This window comes from Gopherus evgoodei, chromosome 10 (genome assembly GCF_007399415.2).
Source record: "Gopherus evgoodei ecotype Sinaloan lineage chromosome 10, rGopEvg1_v1.p, whole genome shotgun sequence".
NCBI classification, from domain to species: Eukaryota; Metazoa; Chordata; order Testudines; family Testudinidae; genus Gopherus; species Gopherus evgoodei.
Window position 1 is genome coordinate 32,723,495 of NC_044331.1, and position 24,656 is coordinate 32,748,150.

The 24,656-nt window shown below is 42.8% G+C and overlaps 1 protein-coding gene across 1 annotated transcript in view; it reads right to left on the bottom strand.

The window, feature by feature from the left end:
• Positions 1-24,656, bottom strand: part of RORA (RAR related orphan receptor A) — a 539,659-nt gene that overhangs the window by 238,476 nt on the left and 276,527 nt on the right. The gene's annotated exons all lie outside the window — the stretch shown is intronic.

A 24,656-nucleotide genomic window follows, 5' to 3' on the forward strand; every position in this document is an offset into this window, starting at 1 on the left:
CAAACTCTCAATTTCAGTGGTTTGATTTACATCCCAGCTTTACCAGGGACACTGGCATGTTAGCTCCTGCTATTCAGATTCTAGGTCTGATGATACCTGCACCAGCTTGATGTGCTAAACGACACTTCTTGTACGCATTATATTTAAATGAAGAAAGAAATTGGCTTATATTTTTAGCAGCTCCTGCACTAAAACTCATTTGACAAAAGCGCCAAAGGGACAGTTAACAGGGAGTATGACTATTCCCCCCCACCACCATCCCCATTGGAGGAAGACAAGGGTATAATTTATCTGAAACTGACTGGAACTTTCCTGGCTTGGGGACCTAATTTTACTTGATACCTTTTGAAGGGACACTATCATCTTTTTCTTCCCATTATATTTCAACAATAGATATTACTCTTCTTCCCCTAAATATAAGTTATTTGAACTCATATAACACTATTGATCAAAAAGATCTGAAAGGCGTCTCTACATATTAATTAAAACTTGCAGCACTTTTCAGCTACCCTAAATGAGCCTAACTATCACTATTATGTTCATTTTACAGATGGACAAACTGAGGCACCAAGATTAACTTGCCCAGTATCACATAGCAGACCAGTGACTGAGCAAAAAGCACAGTCCATGAGTTCTGCTCCCAGTCCTCTTCTCTAGTCACAATGTCATGCTAATAAAACAACAGGTCAGAGCCTTGCTGCACTTCCATAAATACTGAATAACTACACTGACTTCATTAAGTCACTCCAGACTTACACAGGAATACATGTGATCAGCATCTGGCACCAAATGTTTAATCAGACGGTGGATGTCAGTTTTCAGCTCAGCGTGATTTCTTACAGCTGAATCATTAACCCAGTTTAAAACAGTAGTGCTGAGTGACTAGTAGTGGTACATATCTGCAGGGGATGATTTGGTTCTCATACAGTGGGCCTGCTTCTGCTCTTACATTTGAATCACTCCTGATTTAAGCCAGGATAAGAGAGAACAGGATCAGTCCTAGGCTATAAAACATTTAGGGCTTATTTCTGCATGGGGCTGGCCTTGATCCAGCCAAAAAAGTGAAGAATGTGAGTAGTCCCATTGACTTCAATGGAACTATTCACATGCTTAGAATTAAGCAAGTGCTTAAGTGCATTGTCGGATCGGGGTCCTTACACTGTACGTGCAAATATTTACTGTAAAGACAAAGTTCTGTGACTGCTAGAAAGAATTACTGTCAGTGTTAGTGCAGTGACACTTGTGACTGTAGGTGAACTGTATTCTATGGAAGGTCCCATCATAAGCTTCAGTCTATATATAATAATGAGAATAAGTAGAGGAAGTTGCATAAAGGATAAAACCATAATGCTATTTCTGCCCTAAATCTACAAGTATAGATTAACAAAAAACAGTCATCTGAAATGAACGGCCACTAAAGCAAAATACTTCCAACACTGAAAATATTGAATTATGAAATTCAATTATGATAAAAAAACCTTTAGATTAAATTAATTGTCCCACTGGAACAATATTTTTTCTGGGCATCAAACTACATTAAGATTAAAGAATAATGGATGAAACAGCCATTAAAATAACAAAGCTGCTAAAACTGTATAGATCAAATTTTATTCTCAGCTACAGCATCGCAAATCTGAAATCATACCCTAGACTTCAGTGGAGAGGCTCTAGATATATATTAGTGCAGCTGAGAATCCAGCCCAGGCTATAAGACACACAGAGCTCAGACCTGGAAGTTATTGAGTATTCGGTCTATATGTGTTATGAAGATTTAAAGCCACATTGCACAAGGAGAGCACAAGTAGCCCTTCTCATCCCTTGTACCATGAACTGGATATGGCAACAATATGGTTGGAGAGTCCAGAGCCTGTGCACGGTGATCTCAGTGGACATTCCAGTAGACTCCTTCAGAATCCTTGAAATGGTCTCTGGTGAGTTTATTGGGAGGGACGCCCAGTAGCCCCAGGAGCCAATAAACCAAAAGATCCCTTGCTCTTTTCCAAAACCTTATTGGTCCACTGGAACCAGTTTAACTTTTTTCATATGGAATTTCCAGTAGGACATCTGTGGCTGTACTGGCTTTCTTAAAAGGTACAAGGAGACATGGGACAGGCATGGGATTCTAGCTCAACCCCCATTCTCTGCACCAACTGGGGACAGACAGGGAGGACGTGCTATATACTCTTCCAAGATGGAGGAGCTGCCACTGCAGCATGTGGTCCCTGGTAGTAACCAAGAACAACTCTGGCTGAGTCAACTAGAACCCTTCCTCGGGACTCCCTCTGCAGAACAACCCCTCCAAGTCCCTTTCCTGCACAGTCCCGCTCAAGGCAGCCTAGAGCCTCAAATGAGAATGGGATTTACACCATGTTCAAGTTGAAAACAGAGATGTTTCCTGACTTTCTACTTTTCAGCTGTCTTCTTAATCAACCATGTGATGTACTGATCCATAGTTTAATCTATATGTTGTTTTTTTACTGTGATTATTGTACAAAACAATAAAGTACAATCCCTGTCTCAAAGAGCGTACCATCTAAGAAGAGATCTCTGAGATTTGAGAAGAAAATGCTGAACTGCAGGAGCATAATTAACTTCACCTCCTTAGCAGGATTTTGCTATCATTTTAACTTTAGAGAATGCTGCTAACCCATGGGCAGCGCACTGATTCTAAGAATGAAGATAATGATCTTTGCTCTGTCACACCACACGAGAGAAAAGAACCCACCCACCTGCCTGTGTAACACCACCAAAAGTTCAAAGAAAATCAAAGACAGTTTAACACCAAAAATAATAGGGGGGAGAGGAGGGAAAAAAAATGTAGACTTACCAAAGGTGACGTGATTCATTATGATCTTTGTCTCTGCAAACAATAAGGGGAAAATTTATTTCCCAACTTGTTACCCACTGCAACATTGCAGCCGAAATAAGGTTTGAAAGAATTTATTCATTCTGCCACCCCACGCAGGTGGCTGAGCCCTCCTCTAGCTGCCGTGTAACTGAGGTGTGGCCACTTGTCATTAAAGAAAATAATCAGCACATTGTTGGTGTTTTTATGTTTTAGAGGTGTCTGGGATTATAAACCAACAGCTACAAACAGGAAAAAGAGAAGAAAAACAAGAAAAAAAAAAACCCCAAAAGCCCAAAACAAAACACCCACAGGCACACTAGGAAATAGGCAAACACCTTCTTAGTTAGCTAGTAACATTGCTAGCTGCTGCCCTGGGCAGAGCATAGCACCTGTTTGTGGCAGACTTTGGGTTGTAGAACACCAGGGGCTGGTGGACGCATTGATAAATCAGTTAGAATGATCTTTCTGGAGTTAATATCTGGGAATCTGGAGAGAAAAACAAGGATTTCCTTGATGCCTCCAGATATTTGCTCCCAAAATGAAAGGTGGAGTTGTTTCCACTGCTTGAAATGGAAGTGGGCTAGAGCTGCTATTGTCCTTGAAGTTTACATCTTGTCAGCAAAGTTGGGACAAAGTTTTAACCCCTTCTGGGTTGCTGAGCTCCCTTTCTTCCATTCCACTCATTTTGCTCCTCTGCCTGCCATGACTGATCCAGTAAAATCTTTTGCCCATCGTCATCCTCTGTGGCAGTGGTTCCCAAACTTGTTCCGCCGTTTGTGCAGGGAAAGCCTGTGGCGGGCCGGACCGGTTTGTTTACCTGCCCCGCCTGCAGGTTCGGACAATTGTGGCTCCCACTGGCCGCAGTTCGCTGCTCCAGGCCAATGGGAGCTGCTGGAAGTGGCAGCCAGTACGTCCCTCAGCCTGTGCTGCTTTCAGCAGCTCTCACTGGCCTAGAACAGCGAACCGCGACCAGTGGGAGCCGCGATCGGCTGAACCTGCAGGCGGGGCAGGTAAACAAACCGGCCCAGCCCTCCAGGGGCTTTCCCTGCAAAAGCGGCGGAACAAGTTTGGGAACCACTGCCCTATGGTGTTGCCAGCTTTCACAGTTTAATTGTGAGTCTCCCATTACTTCTTGTTTTTCTTAAAGCCCAACTTCTGGAATTATACTGTGTCTGTCTGGGCTTTTATTTAAAAAACAGTAAGTTTCTAGCCCTTGTGGTGGCAAAGAGACACTTTCAAATGTAAACCCCAAAGGCTCAATACCCAGAAGGCCAAATAAAAAAGACCAAACATTCATTATTACTTAAATAATCTCATGATTTTCGGGCTCTGACACATGATTTTTGAATACTTGGGTGGGCAACAATCTTTCCTCACTCAATTTTTATTTTGTGTTGTTGCGCTATATCAGGTTCTTAGATTGGAAGTAGTAGCAGTCTCATCCAACTTTTTACACTGTCCAACTACTAAAGGGTGACATTCAAGGCCAAGCAATTGACATACTGTAGCTCCAGCTGGCTACTGACAGATGGTATATAGACATTGCCACTAGAGGGCTCACAAATGATTTAAAGGAATACTACTAAATACACTCATTCCCTACCTAGTTAGCTGGGTTGGGATTATGTATTAGTACACAGTATAGCTCTTTGGAAACAATTATCCTGTAAGAAAATGGCAACCACTGTAATGGCTACTTTGTATATAGACCAGAGACTGAGGTACCTGCACTTGAAGGCAATGGGACAAATGATTCAACACTTATCAGTTGCAACGAGACTTGGCACTCATAAGGAGCACTGTATTGTACAACTGAGTGCTACCTCTACCAACACAGAATCCTTCAAGAATGCACTGAAATTATGTTACCATACAATAAAAAACTTGAGAGCATTCAACTCCAATACATCTGAGTCTGATCTGAAACAAAGCACTCCGCTACCTCAAAGCACATTCAAAACTGGGGGCAATAATTCAGCAATTGTGGATTGCCAACATGAGGGTCCTGCATAAAAAAAAACGTCACTGTATAAATGTGACTGAAGTGAATATGTTTACTTAGTTATTTTGGTATGGCTAATCTATGTTAATATTAAGGTCTAGAGTTGAGTCTTGGGGTATAATTAAATAAGGCAGATGCAACAAATTTTGGCTCAGATATCTGTCTGATTGTTGCCTTTTCTTGGGTTGCAAGGTGCTGCTCTCTCCCTGCAACCAGACACGGTAACACTCACGATTTCTTTAACGACATTTTAATGTTCACAAATTAACCGCAAACATTCATGTTCATGTCTCAAAACGGGAATGGAAACTTACACTGACTTTTGGGTTATTTTCGTAACAGAGTTTGCGTACTTTGATATGAACAATGTGATGTGACTGACACAGGAAGATTTTTTTTCTACGCGCAGATATCTACAATCATTTGGATAACACATTGTATCCTTTTTAAAAAACTGAATCAGCATTAAAATGTCATAGGTAGTGGGGAAACCTATGACTCAGGAGATGGGAATTGGGGTATGGTGCCTTTCAACTCTGGTTTACTGGGTCAAATACATGGCTATCAAATTGACAGGATCTGACAAGTGGTAGGTGGCACATGAGTAAGATAGTCTCAGTCCACTTCCCAATGGAAAACCGTCACAGATGCCATCACAGCTGCATTAATTCCCTTGTGGAAATGTTCAATGCAATTTTACAGGGATGAAATCAAAACGGTGCTTCATATGTTACTCTGAAAACTTTAGAATTTAATTAAATATCCTTTCTACAATTTTTTAAAATAAATCATTCTACAGAATTCTGTAAGGATACAGAGATTGTGTATTAAATTAATTGGGGGGGTTCAGAAAACAAAGAAAAATTATCATTTTTTTATTAAATTCCATGGGGTTTTGCCTTAAGGGTTGACAGCACGGTTGGCAGACTCATAAGAGAAGTCACCTATTGAATGGGCTGGAGAATGAATCCCCATCTGACCTGTGAGTGGTCCCTTCAGGTGAAGGTGAGTCACACTAAGGAAGCATGAAGAATCCTGCCCTGCCAGTGTCCACACTGTACTTTTTCTGTAGATAAAGAGAGGTTTCTAGAGCTGTCAGTCCATGAATACAAAACACACACACACAAGTGAAGGTGTAGGTAGAAAAGCAGCTACAGTGCTCACAAACTTCTGCAAAATTTTATTTGCTTCTATGTAATTAAAGTCCCTGTATGCTTCAGAAGAGGTCTTGTGTTTCTTCTCTCTTTCTCTAACAAAATTAAGGGAAAAGGTTAGTTTGTGAGTCGGGCACTGGACAGGGAGACCTAGCACTTTAGAGACCTTGGTTCAATTCCCAGACTACTTGTTTGACCTTGGCGAAGTCAGTTAATCAATTTGTGCCTCACTTTCCCATCTGTTAAATAGGGATAACAATATGTCCCTTTGCCTGTTTAGTGCAGTGGTTCCCAAACTTGTTCCACTGCTTGTGCAGGGAAAGCCCCGGCAGGCTGGGCTGGTTTACGTTCCCCGTCCACAGGTTCAGCCAATCGCAGCTCCCACTGGCTGCGGTTTGCGGCTCCAGGCCAATGGAAGCTGCTGGAAGCCTGTATGTCCCTCAGCCCACATCGCTTCCAGCAACTCTCATTGGCCTGGAGCAGCGAACCGTGGCCAGTGGGAGCAGCGATCGGCCGAACCTGCGGACGGGGCACATAAACCGGCCCGGCCTGCCGGGGGCTTTCCCTGCACAAGCAGCAGAATAAGTTTGAGAACCACAGGTTTAGTGTATTTTAATTGTGAGCTCTTTGAGGCAGAGCCTAACGCTATGTTTGTGAAAAGCCTAACACTACAGGGCCTCTAGGCACTACTGTAGTACAAACGAATGAGACAAGAAATACATCAGATGGAATTTACAATGATTTTACCATTCAGAGCCAAACTGCTTCAGAGATTGGGGTTGATTTTTAAGCTGCCACTTGTGCCTATGGGCTTGACTCCCACTGACTTTCGTTACTGCCAATGAGAACTTCACTGCTGACCCTGCACTGAGAATGGAAAAGTTAGAAAGGATAGGAGCACGCACCTTACCGTTTCTTTAGGAAAGGTGGCAGGGTATAGAAAATTGAGCACAGGTGGGGAGTTTGGAACTCCTGAGGGCTTCATCATGGCTTTGCCATTGCTTCCTTGTGTGGCCCATGTCACGTTGTTAATGGATTCTGAGCTTCATTTTCCCCATACGTAAAACATATGTATGTAACAGTTACCCTGCAGTCCCTCTCAGAGGTGGTGTGAGGATTAATTAACGGTTGCACAGCGCTTTTGCTGTTAGTTACATTGATCCATCCACACTGACTCCAGTGGGGCTGGATGGGTGTGACAGAGCTAGTTTTGGCCCATAATGTGATATAAAAATCGTAGTAGTTGTTATAATGACAGACGTGCATAATGTTGAAGATTTGCTAGAAAGAGGCCTTGGCATCCTCAGATCCCAGACAAGGCTTTGGAATTTTCCAAGACTGCCATGCATTTTAACCACCAACCTGCCTCCTTTAACTTCTGAGCTACTGGTGATTACAAAGACAATTCCTGCCTCTGAATGACATGTGAGATGCACAGTGTGAGGGTCAGGTCTGACTGTCTAGATTATTAAATAGAAGAGGTGGCGGTAACATGGTCTGAAAGAAACTTGCACAGTCAAAGACAAAAATAATCCAGCACCAGCTTGTCAGATCGTTGATTTAAATCAAAGGAACATTTTAAAGTAATAATTATATGTATATGAAAATATATTACATATTTAAAGAAAAATCTATTTTTTCCCCCTGTACAGGGCCGCTGGGGGGTGGAGCAAGAGGGGCAATTTGCCCCAGGCCCCAGCCCCCGCAGGGGCCCTGACGAGAGTTTTTCGGGGCCTCTGGAGCGGGGTCCATCACTCGCTCTGGGGGCCCTGGAAAACCCTCGCAGGGCCCGGGCCTCCGGAGCTTCTTCCGCTCCACGTTGTCGGCGTTAATTCGGCGGTGGGGGGGGGGGGCCTTCCACTCCGAGACTCGCCACCGAAGTGCCCCAAAGACCCGCAGCGGGGGGTCCTTCTGGCACTTTGGTGGCGGGTTCCGGGGCGCGTCTTCTGCAGCAATTCAGCGGTGGGGGGTCATGAATCCTCTGGGTGGCCCTACCCCTGTAAAGAAGATACCAGAAACTTTGACCTCTAGACTTTCTTTTTATCACTGCAGAAATTTCAGAGTGTAGCAGCAGATTTTTTTTAGCTGCTGGATTCAAATCCAAAAGCAAAATATAAAGCCCTCTTTCAAGTGAAATTTAGAACCTAGTTCACCCCTGCTATGAAACCCTCCCACCACTAACCAAATGTCATTAGTCATAATGACACTAATCAAAAAATGGCTGTCCAAAATGTTATTTGATTAGTCTTTATGAAAGATTGCTCATGATCCTCAATCAACCCTCCAGCATAATCATATTGGCATTACCTGCTTCCATTTAATGGAGGACTAAAAATACTACTTTAAGAGTAGCAAAGGAGAAAAAACGCAACGTTTCGGAGAGGTTGAAAGCTGTTCTGCAGGACTCAGCAAGACATACAAGATCAGCATGCTGCACCACTATCACGTGATGATGTGGGGAAACCCATGCACAAATTACAGCCTGACAATGCTCAGTTAAAATCTAACCACATTTATATTTGTTTGAAAGAGATGAGATAATAAAATAAAGATTGCTGGAATCCTATTATTGTTACAAGTCAAGATACAGCTTTTACAGCAGGGATGATTCTCTCTGATAAGCTCAAATATCTGGCTAACTTTTATCGAACCATTTGTGGCTGAGAGTCTAACCAGATAGTGTCTAAGTGCAGCTGCATGACCCATGCAGGCTGAGGAAATAATACTGCGACACCTGCAACCATAATCACTTGTGGGCAGCAGAGAGCAACTCACCTCAGCCAAAAATTAAAAAAAAGAAAATTGTGGCTCACGACTACACTGCTCTCAGAACTGTTGCTTTAGATCAGCATCAAAAAGAAGATCAGGTTTGTTGCCTGAACTGATTTTAGAATTACATGTTTCTTCCCCCCCTACAGGGTCAGATTTTCCAAAGAGCTCAGCTCCCATTTCACAAGTAGCCAGATTTTCAGAAGCACTCAGCCTGGTGAGCACTCAGCTCTTCGGAAAATCTGACTGTAAGGATCACAACAGCAACGGCTGGCCACTTTTCCAAATCTAGCCCCGATGATGGGTGCCGAGGACTTGAAAATCAAAACATAACGTTTTTGACAAACCTGGCCCATGCTGTAGCTCTCTCTTCTTCCAACTCCTCTTACGTGTAAAATCAAGGTTTCCTGTGGTAAACTCTTTACAGTGGCTGTTACGAAAAACACCATCAGCAGCAATTCTGAACTTCAGTACAAGCACTAGCATTAGCAACACCTCACTATAACATCTAAAGGGTCCAACTGGAGCAGGAGTATAGTTGTGGGTTGTGTGGGGTCCTAAATAGATGACACCCAAAATATGTAGTTGATTAGGATGGCATAAAGGGAATTGGGCTGCATATCATTTCCTTTGAGTGTGGAAGGAGAAGGTAAGATATATTTATCATTAAAAAGATGTAAAATGGGCTTATGTAGATGGGCTGAGGAAACCACATTTAGATTCAGATTAGATTTAGGCTAGAATTTGGTCTGAGGACAAAGAGCTAGATTTAGATTTGACCATAGCTCAACTGTGCTTATGCTGTCAAACTACCACAAGCTGTTATTGTTAAACTTCGGCCCAAATTAGTGGAAATAACTTCTGTTATTCAACTTGGGTTGAAACCTTTGAGAGTGACTATTCTACTGAGATTTCAGTTAATCCCTACCAGACTCAGGCTAAAGCTACACTAGAAACTTTTGTTGGCACAGATATACCAGCAAGGCTTTTCTAGTGTAGAACTAGCCTCAAAATAGCTGTGTCCCATAGACACTTCTAGGATGTCTATGCCAAGATTGTAAATGAGTGCACAAATCCAGGGATTTGCCTGATTACAGGACCACTACTAATTTTAACCATGTTGCAGATGGATCAAGGAATAACAGTATTTTAACTGGAATGCCTAATTCAGTTATAGTGTAAACTAGGCCTAAAAGTGTATATCCCAGGGTATTTTTTTCCTGGCTAGATCTCTCCTTTCATATTTTTTTATGAAGCCCAAGGATAACACCATTATGTAAACACAAAAACAACAAAGATAAAAAAGACCGCTTCCTCTGAAACAGCAAAAAGCGGCCTTTTTTTCTTTTTTGCCACAAAGCATCCAAGCACATTTCATTCACTCTGTTCCTGAATTAGTGGGTGTGAAGATGTGGTACAAACAATGGAAGTAGCAGAGTGCTATTGTCACACTTGTTGTTAAGCCAAGGGTACTTATATTATGCGGATGGAGCTTCCCTGCAAGCTTAGCTACTTGAAGCCTCAGGAACAAAAGCGAATAATCCATGACATGGTTCCATGGCAAATAAGAAGAATTTGGACTTGTGAAGTAAATTGAAATAAAAGTACATTTCCTCCCTAATGGAAAGGCAGCCCTTCTCCTGGGCCAAAGTTTGTCTGGGATGCTGCAGTAGAGGGCTCGTTATGGTTAAACTTTTTATTGTCAAATTGTCACTGTAAAAGGAAGTTACAACAGACTGCTTTCTTACATTGTCAACAGAAAGTCCCCCATATAGACAGGGAAGAGCTAGCAATTAACATCACAGGGGAACTTTTTGAAGGGGCAGACTCCAGAAGGACAATAATAATTGACACCAAATTCTGTACAAACTTACATTAAAACTTTTCTAACTTCATACTAGGTAGCAAAGAGTCCTGTGGCACCTTATAGACTAACAGACATTTTGGAGCATGAGCTTTCGTGGGTGAATACCCACTTCGTCAGATGCAAAGGCCTGGAGTGTCAGATCAGTTTGGACTAACAGGCGAAAACTGTAGATGCTCAGAATCTTTTGAGTCTGGGTTGGGTATCTGAGAACAGTCTTGAAAGGACTGGACGTGCTCCTTACTTCTGCCTGGGAAACACAGTCAGAGGAACCTTTATCACATTCCTTTAAACACTTCCACTTTCAGTCTCAGCCACAACCGGGAAGTACAAAGATAGCCAGGACAAAAGATGTTTTAAAAAAGTAAAATTAATCAGACTCTTTGCGTTTTCCAGAAAGGTGTGGGTCCATCTGAATTTTTTGAGAATTCTCAGACCCAATCCTATTTCAACAACGGGCAGGCAGAGCGGGCCTTATGCTCTAGTAGGCAGATTGGTGGAATTCTCTGCTCTATCTCTGGTCGGCTGTGTAATGCTGGGCAAACGACTTCACCTCTACATGCCTCTCTTTCCCCTTCCACCCTTAGTCCATCTTCTATTTAGATTGTAAGCTCTTAATGGAAGAGACTGTCTTTCACTATGTATTTGTACAATATGTGGCACAATGAGGCTCCAAGCTGGCCCCAGTTGGGGCCTCTAGGATCTACTGTAATTACTCCTGGGAGAATTCTGTGCCAAAAATTAAAAATTCCACACACAATATTTTAAAATTCTGCAAAATTGCATATTCTATTTGTCAAAACAACACAATATATTCACACCAGATTCAATTATTTTGGTAATTTATAACAAAATACCTGTCAGCTACTATGTCTGTAACAATATAGACAACAAAAAACATTCCCCCAGGAACAGAGAGTAAAAGAAACACCTACACAACCCAATTCCTGTTGTCTGTTACGCTTTTCTTGGACGCTTCAGTCTGGATATGTCAGATGTGCCAGCTGTGCATATCTTGGAGGAAAACTCTGCCCCTCTGGTCTCAGATACTCACACCAACTCCTCCCCAGAGTCCAGCCATGAGGTACCCCCAGCCCAGACTCCCGCACTCCCTACCCAGCAGAGCCCAGCTGCAGGATGCCCCGCAGCCCAGATACCCACACTTCCTCCCCCTTCTTTCAGGACGTGCTAGGAACTGCAGCTGCCTGGAACCCTCCAGCTGTCCCTCCCACTCAGCAGTGTCCTGTATTTGCAAGAAGGAGAGCTGGGCTCTGCTGGGTCCAGTGGCCCCTAGTGGTAGCCAACAGCACTGCAGCACCAATTCTGCAGGGAAAAATGAAATTCTGTGCAGAACATTAATTCTGCGCAAATAATAATAAATATATAGTATTGATAAAAGCTGGATTAAAGTGCTCAGACTCTACCACAATGACCACAGAACACCTAAATAGATACAGTAGGTCAATAACACTCCGCTAGACAGATTTGCTTGACGGGTGGAACATCATGCAGAAGTAAATCCTGTCTCTCTCTCTCTCTCTCTCTCTCACACACACACACACACACGTACGTATGAGGATAATCTTCCTTTATTAGCCGATCAGCAGCAGTCTGCTCCACACTTTTACAGCTCTTGCACTAACCTAATTTCCAGAATAGCTGTGGTTCACAAGTTACAGTACAGGTTAACCTTAGGGGAGACGCCTTTAGAAGAGGAGTTTCCTCCACTCATTCCCAATAAAGTCCTGCAATGAGCTCACTGTAGGCAAAATCCTGCATTTGGACAGAGCCCCACTGGCCTTGACAGACCTATGCATGGGCCATTGCGGCATCAGGGCCTAACATAATAGCGTTCCATCTTGCTGGCAATCTCCGACACTTCATTCAAGCAAGGAGTGGCATAGAAGAGACATTTCTAAATTCTGCTGAAAATCTTCTGGTCACTAATTGTCAGAAGTACCATATCACCAGTTGGAGGAGATTTGTTCAGTCACAAGGGAGTCCGAAACACCAGTAGGCTGATCCAGAAAACAGGTTACAGCAGAAATACAGTGGGGACATTAATAGTCGCACTGAAAATAGACTCCAGGAGGCCAACAGAGATAGTCAGGAAAACAGCACCATCTAAAAGCCTTTCCTGGCCTAACAGCATTGCACAGGGCACAGGGCCCAAAACAGAGTGCAATTTGACATCTTTTTGGGAATGGGAATAAAAGATCTACTAGCTAGGGTGCCATGAGGAATCTTCAGAAAAGTAGATTTAATTTTAAGAACATTAGGTTTGCCACCCTGGAACAAGCCAACAACTGGGGCTGCTGTGTACTATGATAATACAAATTAATAAATAAATAATAATAAATAATAACATTAACTATGGTATCAGGTCTCTGACAGATGCCTCAGAGGAACATCACTCCCTCTCCACAGCCATAAACGCATGGTCAGTTGCACTACTCTATCACAGATGCACTTGGTATTCTTACTGATCCCAGATGGCAATCACTTACGCTGTGAATCACGAGAAGGCATGAAGCATGATAAAAATCAAAAAAATCAATAAAAGCCTGTTCATTTTTTTTATCAATAATGTTTAGATGTTTACCCAAACCCCAACTCCGGATCTGAACACCTCTGGAGTTTTTTGCGGGATGGGAGGAGGGTGAGGGTGTTGCTTCTCAGTAATCTATGATTTTAAAAATTCAAAGAACCATCAAATTTAGATAACACAAGACAGAAAAGGATAAGATCCTCCAAAGGAGAGCTCCTTGATGGAAGACTTATTAGATCTTAAACTCACCTCACATTTCATCTGAGCCGTCATCTCTGTAAAACTCTAAGAAACTTGCATAATGAGTTGGGCCACTCAAGAATGGCCCATTTGTTAAAGCCAGTATTCATGATTAAACTAAGCCTTAATTCTTTATATCTGCAACAAGGGCAATTAGTGCAGATATGCAGCATGGTCTTGTGAGCGAGCTCATTTATAACTGCGGTGCCACCAGACATTTGCACATTACTAACAGCCACCAGAGTTCGGGGGCGAAGCTGAATCACACCGTACATACTTTCAATTAAAAAAAAAAGTGGCTAAGAGTAAAAAGCCAAAATCATGTCACAGAAAATGAACTATCACCGCCCACTTTGGACTGAAAGGTCACCATGCCACAACCTTGGCCATTATCTCCAGTTTTAAAGGTCAGAATGATTGCTTAGCTTTATGTACAGGGTTTGTAGCTTTTAGCCGACCTCTTAAATGACTGAAGCGGTGACACCTAAAGTAGTTAGGGAGCTCTCAGTAGAACAACAAAAATGTTAAAACACAGAGTGACCCTGACCTTTTCACTTGATCTCCTTCGTTTCCATAAAGCAAAGTCACAAGATATAAAACAAGATGTTTTCACATTCTACAACAGACTACATGGTTGCTGACTTAATTGGGCAAGTTACAACCTACACCATCTTCCAGGAAAAAGCTAAGCCAGGCGCTGAGTGAGAAAGTAATGAAGAAGAGCTCATATCTAGGATGAAAAAACCAGCTCATGACAAGAGAAACTGGTAAGACAATTAAAGGCACTAACCATTCATGTCCTCGCCTGGTAATGTCGCTCGGGAGTATTTGTGCCAGCGGGCAGGGATCTGCAGTTGCCTCTACAGTGTGTTCTGTTCCAGGAAATGACTCTGTTTTAATGTGAACCCATTCGTTGCATTACAGAGCTCTCCCTCTCTATGAAGGCTCTACTTGGAATCAAGCACACACAGAAATGGATGCAATGAACTTAAATGGAGCTGGGAGTGGAGCTGAGAGAGATTTGTACAACAAGATCTGAAAGTAGGCTAGATTTCTTGCTTTCATGCTTCATCACAAACCTGAAACAAAGGCAAGGTTCGCTAAGGTGCACCAACCTGAATGAAGCAGAGTTGAGCTCTTAATGACCTTGGGTCAATCTACGGAAATTGTACAAAGCTAGGTGGGGGTGTGCATGCATGAAGCCATCCAAAATCAACAGCTTGGGATATGTTTGAGTTTTTAAGGTCATTTGAATCCCAAATCAAAAATTCACATAAAGAAAAGCTGAGAAATGATTTCCAGGCAGCCCTGAAAATCAAAATCTTTGCACAGTGTTTGCCAACAGTAATCTGAAAGCAGATAGATCTCTAGCTCTCATACTCGCGACCCCACCAACATACATTTCAAATTCACTTGCACAGTATCCATACACAATATGTAAGTAACATCACTGACAATCTGTGGAGCTGCAGTAGGTTGTCCTCGTAAATTAGATACACAGCTTTGCTGTGCTCTTAATCTCCAAACACTCACTCTCCTAAAAGCAATCCATAGCATCAACAATAATATGCATAACTGGGAATTACAAATATGTGGGGAGGCCATAGACCATCTATTGGAATCCCATGCTAGAGAGACTTCTGGAGAGAAGTTGAGCACTGATCCAGTCACCCTAATAACCAAAGCAAAATTGTATTTCACTTTGGCAGACACGAACAGGATTTAATATAGAATCTAGCTGTGGCGTGAACTACTTCTTGCTTGCTCATGTGTGCTTGGTTCTTCCGTTACATGTGGCAGCGAATTCTTCAGTGGAGTGCTACTGGGTACTGCTATTTTATAGCATCATCGCTTTGGACATAGTACAGTTTGTGGCATAGGCCACAGTTCATCAGAGCATTTATGCACTTAAAATGTTCCCATGTGCGTTGCTGAATAGTGATAGGCTGTTGAATCGGGGCCACAGAAAGGGTAAGACAGCTGCATGTTCCTCCTCTCGCATCTTGGCACACATTCACTTTAAGCCAAAATTCACTATAACGAGAACTGGAGCCCATGAGGATTTGCATTCTCAGCTTCACTATGGTGAAATGCACTAGAATCAGATTCTCTGGTGTATAAATGATGGGTTATATCCACAGAGTTCTGCGTACCTAAGTTTATTTCTACACACTCATTGGCTATCATAATATTTATGCCTGAAATGATGATATTTTTGTGAAGTAATGTTTATGCATTCCATAGTTGTAATATAAATAAAATAAATACAAGGCTTTATTTCTCTTCTGCGGTGTTTTGGATTGGAGAACTGCAGTCCTAGCAGTGCAGCTGAGGAAGGAATGAGGTTCTTCAATTCAAAACACAGATGAAATGCTGCATTCTGCTAATGACCTGAAAATTAAAACCAACATTTATACAAAGCTAGAAGAACTTTCCCTGCTACATCTCTCCCATCTATGGTATTTCTCAACATATTCTATATTGAACAGTTTTCACTGCATATTTCTTTGTATACACTCAGCTTGCCATATGGCATGCCTAGAACTTGTGTGATTAAGGAAACTAACTTTATTCTCCTAGGTTTATATTTGCAGCCACCCTCAAGCAACCCTTCTCTATTTCGAAACAAGACCAATTATGGCTGTCCAAACTAGCCTATCCTCTCAACCCCCTTTCCGTGGTTCACCGAAAAAATCTGCATTAGGACCCTGATTTTGGACAGAGCAGCTGAGCACCCAAGTGCCACAATACTGTACGCACTATGGTTGTTTTGCACAGAGTGAATTATATGCACAAAAGTGGGGGTGTAAAATTCATCCAGGGCTGGAATATTTAAACTTGTCAACACAAGAGGGTAAACAAAAACACCCCAACCCAACCCCAACCAACCAAAACACATGAGTGTATAGTGTCAAGTTTGGGTTCTATTCATACAGTTGTCTTCCTATGTGTAATGGTCTTTCTGAGGTAGATCACTGCTGCAAATAGTTACGCTTTAAGATGTCTGGAACTGGTACAACAGGATATAATGAGAATGGTGAAATCTGTGAGACACCTGTTTTCACATTCCTTCCTGCTCCCTGGAGCAAGATGTATCAAAGGAAAACAACAGTGCTTTATGAGCTCCTGCCTTCCCTTTCATGTTGTATGAGAAGATAAAGAAGAGCTCCCCACAGCCAATTATTATTGCACAGGCTCAGCGACTATATTAACACATGTACATATATCTTATTAGAGATATGCTGCAAATTAAAAGTCCAAGAATTTGAGAGATTAGGAGATGACTAACAGAAACCCGTGCAATAATGTTACGAAATCCAACCAAATTTTATTTGTTCACTTCTGTGTGTTTGTTTCCAATAAACAAGTTAATTAGGAATATTGTTTGCATGTGCACTATTACGATACATGCATTTTAACATGTGACATCATTCTAATCAATCAACTCTAATGATTTGAATACTAAAGTGTACTATATACACTTATACATGTCATATTTTTGTACATCACTATCACTTTCATAAGATGACACAAGTCAACTCTCAGTGGTGTCTCAACTAGAAGATACCTGTAACTTGATGTCTCATACTTATTAGTACTGTTACCATAGCTTCTAGGAAACAGTAAAATGTTACCGAACACATCACATGTGCCTATGCATGGTTCTTCATGGAATGAGTAACAATCAGGTGTGAAACATGAATGACACCTAAGATCCATGGCCAAGTGTGAGGCTAAGCCATTTTCAAGCTTGAGATAAATATTCATTCATTTATCCATTCATTCATTCATTCATTCATTCATTCAATTTATCTATAGCATGGAATGTTTTACAGCATATTTATACTATAATAAATATAAGAGGGTGCATAAGCATGTCTACGTTATTTAATGACTTGCTTATTTGGTGTGGAAGAAATGTCTTTTTTAAACATACCATAGACAGACACAAAGCCATCAGCCAGAGCAACGTCTGCTACGCCCTTTGAAAGGCTTAAGCGTGTGTTCCCCCACTGCACCAGCCCAACTTGACCAGCTAATGTGTAGTGGGTGGGTTATAGCCCTGCACTCTCTCCTCTCTCCCCACCTTGTAGGAGCTTAGCTCCACCATCAGCACTGGAGCTGATGGTGGAGCAACGAGTCTGGTCATGGTTTCTTGTCCTCTCTCCTGACCCAGTGCAAGCTTAGTCACAATCAAGCCCATAGTGTTCAGAAAAGTTAATTTTTAATGATATTTTTATTTTGCTTTAAAAAATAATAAATCAGGATCTCATGCAGTTAAGCACATTCTGGGGATCTTATTAGTCTTATCAGAAGGTGATATTGGTGCTTCAACCTTAGTCATGTATTGCAGCTCTCCTCGTATTTCAGCACGAGTTGTAGCATTTTTAAAGAGACCTCAACTGCAGACCCCACCACACTCAGTCACTCAGTCTGAAGAATTTTCAAAGCTTCTGTAAGTGATTTATTTTACTCTGTAATAACCTGATTCCCGGACAGTTTATCCACTCAGTAACTGCATTTTATGGCCTTGTAAACCAGGCATGCCTTCTATTATCCCTTAGTTTGAGTCCTTTTGGAATTGTTTCATCACACACACACACACACACACACACACACACACACACACACACACACACACACACACACACACACACACACACACACACTGACCAAAACAGTGATAACATTATATTCAGTTTGTTTATAGCATAACAAGAAATGCACAGCCTGCTTTAACATTTGTCCAGACACGTCTGACTGTGCAAAATCCACAACTACTTCTTTACCTCCAGTTCTTGCCCTGCCTTTTACCCACTGAAAAGGGATCCTGTACTGAGAAGTTCCTTCATAATGCTAAATTTGAGAATGACAGTTTTATAACAGAGAAGACAAAAGCATTTGATGGCTGTTCCAACTGAGCTAATAACCATTAAGCTTCTGAACTGGCAATGTCTATAGCCCCGGTTTCTTCATCTAAAAAAAGCTGAGAGGACACTCCCCATGCAGTACATGCTTAATCTACAATTGGTGTGAATAAAGACTAGCATTTCTTCAAAAGACTGCACTCCGATATAACTTAATGTGATACCGAAATCATGTCTAAATGGCAAGGATGGCTGCCAAAAACATTTTAATTCTGAGCACTACCAAAAATCATGTTCCTATATGACTGGCTGTAATCCACATCACCTTGAACCACTCTTATAATCTTTTCAAGGACAGGGAAATAAACAAGGACTATCCATTCTTCAAAAAGGTTTACTATATGTCTCGGTGCTGACTTCTTGTAGGATTTGTTTCCAATAGAAACATCGGTATTATGTTGGCATGAAAACATATTGCAGTGCAGCCAAATACCAAACAGACTTGGCCTCTGAATATAGGTTCTGAAAATGAAAACAGGTGATACTGTCCAACGAACAATTTATTCAATACAAGACACTGAAACGTGATGACAACCAGAGCAAAATGCATTTGCACTTAAGACCCGAAAACACAAATGTATAGCAAGCACTGTACAGATAGAAGCTGGTAGTAAAGTGATTTTGAAGGGAATTGCTCCTTTGTGCATTAGAACAGATTTGATCCCGCATAACATAATATAAAACAAAGCACTAGCAGTAACTATCCAAGGAGATTGTGACATTTTGGGGTTCAAACCAAACAAGAAAGAGGCTGCCTCACCACCTGCCCTGCAACTCTGGGTGACTTAAAGGCTACATTGCAGTGGTTCACATCCCTCACACCAACAGCCAGTAGACAAGCGTGCAGGTCACATCCTGGCCTCTCCCGGCCTCTTTGCAGGGTGACTTCAACACTCTCCCAGTCTCTAATTTCCCCCAAACCACCTAGTCTGTAGCGCCCAGTCCTCCTGACTGTAGCACTCAAGGAACCTTATTAAGTTTGTTGCTCCTTTAAAGAGTAATACACTGCAGCTCATTAATTTAACTGGGATTTGACAAACACTCTTATTTCAATCACAGCATTGAACTGGTTTATAGTACAAGTAAAACAAGTTATTTACTCAAAAAAGAGAGAGATTTTTAAGTGAGTTCAAGTATAAGGGATAAAGGTAGAAAGGGTAAAAAACAAACAAAAGTAAAAATATTCTTCTTAGAGTAACATTTAATTTTAGCAAGTTACAATCTTTGCCTAAGCAGGTTTCTCACCTACATTCAGTTCTCAGAGACTTCAATCCCCTTGGCTGAAGGACCCAACAGTCTGATTTCAAGAGCTCTTTGGACACAACCCATACATCTATCACACAAGATATTAGTTTTCCAATGATATAGTACGTGCCACCTTTTGGTATATATCATGACAACTGTGTGTATGTGTCAGGACATGAGCTGCTGACTCAAAGTAGTAAACCACCAAAGGGGTCTGTGTGTCACAGAAATCTCACCTTTTCCCTTCTTTCACAAAACACACCAGGAAACCTCATTTCTATGTATACCACGTTGTTACTCTGATCCCTCTTTGAGTCATATCCTGGTGACCTGGTTCAGTGACATTTTCCCCCCAAATAATGGTCAACGTAATTTGTCAAACTGCAATCTCCTATATTTGCACAGGGTTGTGTGAAAGAATCAGGTGAGGCTCTGTGTGTGATGATATCCAATATAATCCTATGTCAATAATGGGACATCAGAAGCCAAAACAAGAAGAAGAAAAGCCTGTGTATTATGGCTCATCTATTGCACGCTCATCTGAAGGTTTTTGGGCTATGCTCAGAGACTCAGAGGGAAGAGAAAAGATAATAACTAGTGCAATAAACATGAACAAAGCAGGATGCTCTAATGTTACTGCCATTTGATGGCTACGCCTACATGTGAATTAATGTCATCCACACTTGTAACACCGAGAGCCCGTTTCTCCACTGCCTTCGCTCTGAGTAGTCATTTACACATGCAGGAAGAGGGTGTGAAATTTTACCCATCAGATTCTCTATCCACTAACACTGGTGGTAGTATTTCACACCTGCTTTACACAGCTGTAAATGATTACAGTGGGTGCAAGGTGGTGGGGAATGAGGAACTGTAAGCAGCATGCACTGTAATTATGGTTTATGAATCACATATGGGTGATAAAATATGACATGAGCCTCAGTGACTCTGGCACAAATACCCTGGGTAAGTTAAAATCCTTACTAGGCAATAATGGCATGATCCTCCAGCAGAGAAATTATCCTCTGCACCAGCTACACAGGAACCTCACAATGCTCTACCATTACCATGGCCTGACACACAAGAATGGGAAAGCAATCATCCCCAGATAGGGTGACCAGACAGCAAGTGTGAAAAATCGGGACAGGGGGTGGGGGGTAATAGGAGCCTATATAAGAGAAAGACCCCAAAATCGGGACATCTGGTCACTCTATCCCCAGATCACTTAGAAGCCTGACAATCTAGGCGGAGGACTCATTGGGAAGATAACGTGGCTCCTGTCAGAGAAGGAAAGAGTTGCAGCCAGCAAGCCTGGCTGTTTGCTAAGAAGAAGGGTACAATGGGCGCCCTCTTCCAGCAATGGGACAACCAGCCCAATTGTTCTCCCACTAGGAAGTTCCAGGCTCCCATTCCCCACCCCCATCGGGGAGTGCAGAACATGATGAGTGCATGGTTTGGCTCTAGAACGGACATTTTGGGTGGGTGCAGAAAAAGGGTACAGTGCGAAAGGGGAAGCAACGTCAAAGCTGTACAGAAACGGGAAGCCTATTTTGAGGTTGCACTTAGGAGAGCTATCCTATCTTGTCACACCACTGCTTAATGTAGGAGAACTGCAGAACACTGGGCAGCCCTGAGCTCTATGGGCTGATGAAATGGCACAGAGTCATAATCAATACATAGCCTATGCTCTTCTGATTTTGGGCTTGTACACACTACGACTTTTATCGCTATAACGTATGTCACTCAGGGGTGTGAACAAGACAACCCCTCCTCCAGCGATGTAAGTTATACTGACCTAAGCACCAGTGTGGACAGCACTACGTCGGCAGTGCCAACATAGCCTCTGCATCTCCTGGAGGTGGAGTTATTATGCCGAAGGGAGAACTCTCTCCCCTTGGCATAGAATTTTCTCCCCATATGTGCGTCAGCGGCATCAGGGCAACTGAACCGATGTAGTGGTTCTAGTGTAGACTAGCCCTAAGCATCTGATTTCACAGGTGAGCAGAAGAACATGGCCGATGAGATTCACCCTGCACACTACAATGTAAGATAAAATCATTCCACCAATGCAAATTGTGAGTGGAGCAGGGGCTGGGGAGAGTGAGCCTCCAGGATATGTAATATAGTTTGAGAGCTGGGCATAATTTATATTCCCGCTAGTTTAGGTAATCCCAACTGTGTCACTAGTCTGCTGGGTGACCTTAGGCAAGTCACTGCACCTCTGTGCCTTGGTTTCCCCACGTGTGAACAGGAATAATGATACTGACATTCTTTGTAAAGCACTTTGTAAAGCAATTACCATCTACTGAAGAAAAGCGCTAGATAAGGGCTAGATATTATTCTTGTTCTATCACTTTGTCCTCCCCTTAGCACAGTGGTCACTAACTGGTCAATCGCGATTGACTGGTTGATCTTGGGGAGACTCTCAGTCGATTGCCATCTCTGGTGGTGCAGCGAGGCTGCTGGTAAGGTGGCCTCTCTGCCTGCCCCAGCCCCACACTGCTCCCGGAAGCGGCCAGCACAGCCCTGCGGCCCTGGAGGAAGAGAGAGCTACTCCTGCAAGCCTGCAAGCACCACCCCTGCAGGTCCCATTGGCTGGGAAAGGGGAACTGTAGCCAATGGAAACTGCGGGGGCAATGCCTGCAGAGAGGGGTAGCATGCAGAGCCGCGTTGGTCCCTTCCGGGAGCGGCATGGGGCAGGGGCTGCCTGAGGTAAGTGCTGCCCCATTCAACGGGCAGGTTCTGAATGGCTGTGCAGCATTAAGACCAGCCCGGCTATGCTGGACCAGCATTTCTCTTCCACCACCCAACCTCCAGCCTCCCAGAGCCAGCCTCCCATACCCACTCCTGCACCCCAATCCCCTGCCACAGCTCTGAGCCCCCTCCCAGAGCCAGCCCCCCATACTGCCTCCTGCACCCCAAGCCCCTGCCCCAGCCCTGAGCCCCCTCCCAGAGCCAGCACCTCATACCCACTTGTGCACCCCAACCCCCTGTGTGAGCCCTGACCCCCTCCTGCACCCAAACTTCCTCCCAGAGCTTGCACTCTCACCCACTCATGCACCCCAACCCCCTGCCCCAGGCTCAGACTGAAGCCCCCTCCCACACTGCGAACCCCTCAAACCTTGCCCAGAGCTGGCTCCCACTCCAGAACCCAAAACCCCTGCCCCAGCCCAGTGAAAGTGAGTGAGGGTGGGACAGAGCGAGCGACTGGAGGATGTGGGGGGATGGAGTGAGTGGAGTGGGGCTTCAGGGAAGGGATGGAGCCTTGTGGAAAGAGAGGGGTAGATCTCGTGGTGCCCTTAAATTCAAAAAGTGATTTTGGGCGTAAAAAGGTTGGAGATCACTGCCTTAGCAGATCTGCCTCACCCTTACACCTGAAGGAGGCAGAATTTCTAGCAGCTGTATTAGTTAGGGACAGTGTCAGGAGGGAGAAGTCCCAAGAAACATGGAAGAGAAGAAAGAGCTTGTTACATGAGCTATAGCATATTTGAACGGTGAAATATTTTAACAGAAGAATGAATCTAGATGGGAATGTGATGACGTGAAATGAAATATTTCATACTGTGTTTTCTAAAAAAGCTTGTACTGTCTGTATCAATACAGTCAAATAATCAAATACATCTTTAGATTCACTGCATAAATAACTTCAGGAAAGAACCTTCTTCCCTGCAGGGTGCAGTTCAGAGAGCTACAACCAACAACATGTGCACTTCAGTGCATTCAGACCACTAGTTTTAGACACCTGCCTCCAAGAAGATTATAATGCAGGCCTCTTGGGGGCAGCCACAAGAAAATTGCTTTTGCCAATATGTAATCCAATCCCCATCCGCACAGACGGCAAATGCAGTGCTATAATGAAGGCAATACATTACAGAGGAACTCTAACGCAAAAAGGCTCTATACAGCAGAGAACTTGGAAAATATGACTCCTTGACTGAATTTGTTCAGAAGCTATAGCATTTTCTTTGGTCTATGATTGAATTACTGCACAGAGCAGTTAATCCAACATTTCTAAATGTACCTCTGGTATAAAACATCCAGCTATTTTCTTTAGAATTTCTCTGTCTCAAAAGGACCAACAAATAAGTTCTGCGCAAAATGACGCTGCTGCATTATTAGTCCATTTAAGGATTGAAAGACATATTTAAATGTTGTCCCAGGGGCTGAGAAAGCAAAGGGTGAGCCTATTTTAGTCTAGAATTAAGTATTTTAATTTATTTGTAGTAAATTTATTTTTAAAATTTTCAAAATGAAATTGTCTGGCCTTCTGCCCTGGGCACATGCACATGTGCACGCACGCACACACACACACACAGAGTAACAAATCTCACAAATAAATCTGAAACAGATTATCCTGTTCTATTCATGGTCTTATTCCATGCCCATCTCCGTGGCTCTGAGTGCATGCTCTTCCCCCTGCCGCTAGCCCCCATTCTCTTCTTGAAAGCCTGCAGGAACAGAGAGAGCTTGCAATTCCATGGTACTCAGCAGAGTGACTCTGTCAGACCCAGAGAGGAGGGAGCTCCAGAGAGAAGGGCTCTCCTCTGAAAAATTCCTGCCATCAGTCACCCTTCAGGAAGTTGCACTTGAGTGCCTCAGCTGATCTTAACTTTGGTGGTACCATATGAGAAGAGAAGCCATTGCGTAGGTAGCCAGAAATCATCCAATTCAGGTAATTACAGATTAAAACCAAATACCCTAAACAGAATCCAGAACTAAAACTATCTTGCATGGTTAAAACAACAGATAGGGACCTTAGTAATAAACTATTGAACTGTTAGCTACATAGATAAAGATTTCAGGGATGAAAGGAGGGAAATGGGACAAGGCCCCTAGACCCCTGACAACACACAGTCTTGGATGCGCCTAGAATTCCATAAATGCTTTTTCTGCACAGGAATCCGACAACTACTTTTCCATTACCTAGTTTACATGCTGCAGAGAAATCATTCTGATGCTGTGTTCCCACTCTGTTGGAAAAACACAGCTGTACACTGTAATGCTCAATCACCGTTCACAGTTACATTCCTGCTTTATTGTATTAAGCTTTTCTCTATTCAT